Genomic DNA, 2,607 nt, shown 5'->3' on the forward strand with positions numbered 1-2,607 from the left:
CAAAATGGCGGATAGATATAGATATAATATAGATATAATAGATGTAATTTTTTTAACTAAATGAAAGACGTTGAGAAAACATTTTGTAAAATAAATTCGTAAATTTCAGAATTAATCGCGAATCAAATTCAACAATTTTCTGTAAAATTTTAAGCTCAAAAGGAAAATAAATTGTATAAAATTTAGTTAATTTTTATGGTTTGATACTTGAAAATAGTAACAATAGAGCAAAATATAACGAGTTTTTTCTTTGTTTTACAAGATCTCCAGTGGTGACGTGCATAAAATCACTGCTGAATACTGGTAACTGATTGTGGGTCTGCGCCTGGACAATGGACTGGTCAAGTCGAGTTCTCCGTGTTTTTCTTAGTAACACCTATACAGGAGTGAGTTTCTGATAAATGGCCTCCCAGCAGTCATTCTCCTCAGCAGATGACCGATATTTTGCATGCTGTATTATGAATAAAACATAACGTTTGTTCCATAATGATTATTTAAATTACGCGTAGAATTAGGAAACAGAAATGTTGCTTTTTATCTGAACATTTTAATTTTAATTTATAATTATTCTCAGTGTATTTCATAGTTTTTAAGAAGTTCTCGCTAATAGCCGAAGAACGAACTACTAAACCCTGGTTGTTTGTCGAAGATTCGCACCCACTAGCGGGTATTGTTTCCCGTGTGTAATATTGGACGTTAATCATAGGAATAAAACCCGAAAAAAAACCAAAAAACCGGATGATACAAGTGTTGTTATACCAATCTGGGGGGCCAGAAACAATCCGGACAAGTCGAAAACCGAAGAATTTTTCCAGAGGTAAACCCATTCTTCATCCAACCCCTCCATTGTGAGCATAGCCGAACTCATAATAAAGGAAGGAAAGTAAAAATTTCAAATAAATAATGGCTAGTTTTTTTTAATGGAAATTCCTTGTAGGAGGCACTTCTTTCCATTGTCAGATCGCTTCTAACAATCCAATTCACGTTTTTTGGTATAATAAATTGTTGTTATGCTACTAAATTGAGTCGCAAAACATTCGTTTTCTTAAAGATGAACGTTACATCTTAAAAGTATTTGAATTGTAATTATCTTTTTACATAAGAAATTTTTCTATTGTACATATGAATTTTGAGATTATTTTGTACCGTTTAATTATAACTTTTTCCTGAAAATTAAAGTCAATCCTCAATTTAGGCCATTTTTGTCAACGCTAACTACCCTCGAAAGCACTTAAAATACTGAAAATACTTAAATTAGCTTGTTTCCAGCATGATATACATGCTTGTGTGACATTATCAATTACACTTACTTTCATGCCAAAAATTCGCATTAAATGATGTAAATAAATATGATTAGTAAATATAGAGTTGCTATAATTAAAGTTTATCAATCTGCTTACAGATTTAGTGCTGTGAATAAAGAAACTAATTACGGCTACCCTGTATACACCAATAAAGCTATAATCCATTTACTAGATACAATGGTAAATTTTACTCACATTTTTTCAAAAATTGAACAATGTGATGAAAATTGAAACTTTTTTTATCTGTGTCAACGTCTTTCCAATGCAGAAGCTGTCCAGATTTCAATAACACTAGCTTACTCTCAGGAGTACATGCAATATTTTCATTTTTTTGAAGAGTATCATTCAATAAAGATACAATTGACGATGAGCTGGAGTACCTATCAGATTTCTGCCCATTATCTTTCTCAATTTTTTCAACAGTACCTGTTACTGAAGAAGATGACAATTCTAATGATTTCTCACGTTCATTCTCTTGTGATTTCATAGAACAGATATAAAGATTTTGTTTAGCTTGTTCTTTGGTACATTTACCATTAATAATTTGTAATAATTCATCCGAGTCTATGCCAAAACTGACATCACAAACTCTTTTTGTTGGCAGATAATTATCCACTATAATGACTGGCGCATTTTTTTTTTCTTTCACGGACACACTGATTTTTCTGCGTGACAATTATTATTTTCAGGATTATTGGTAATTAATTTCGATTTTGAAAGTAGTGTATTGTCTATATCTATATTGTAAATGGCAGATTTTTCAACGGTTTTTAACATTGAATCGTCTATTTTTAATTAATGGATCCAATTATGTATTCACGATTGAATTGTATTTGTGCTGTGGCTCTCGAACAACATCCGAAGGACCGAAGTTTGACCGGGTTCAATACTAATAACGCCTACAAATTATACAAATAAAATGAGTATTAAAATAAGGTGACAGAAAAGTTAACATTTCTCTAATGTTATAATTTGAACTAAACGTTCAAACAAAACAAGAAGTTTCTAAATAATCGTTAAACTAATTATTAACTATTCGTGCTTAAAAGTTACAGTAGAGCGTCGTTTATCCGAATCGATTGGGGACTGGGGTGGTTCAAATAACTTATTTTTCGAATAACGAATCATGTACGAAAAAATATATTAATTTATCCCGAGTTTGAAATTTTTCTCCGTTGTGTGTCGCTACGCGTTGAATTTTCGTCGATGTTAAGCCTACCAAAGACTATTGTATCGTTAAAAATTATTTCTTTATTCTGTACAAACAAAATAAATATATTGAAAAATATAAAAACAAAAAAAA

Source organism: Centruroides sculpturatus, unplaced genomic scaffold (genome assembly GCF_000671375.1).
Source record: "Centruroides sculpturatus isolate CEXI.00-Female unplaced genomic scaffold, Cexi_2.0 scaffold132, whole genome shotgun sequence".
NCBI classification, from domain to species: domain Eukaryota; kingdom Metazoa; phylum Arthropoda; class Arachnida; order Scorpiones; family Buthidae; genus Centruroides; species Centruroides sculpturatus.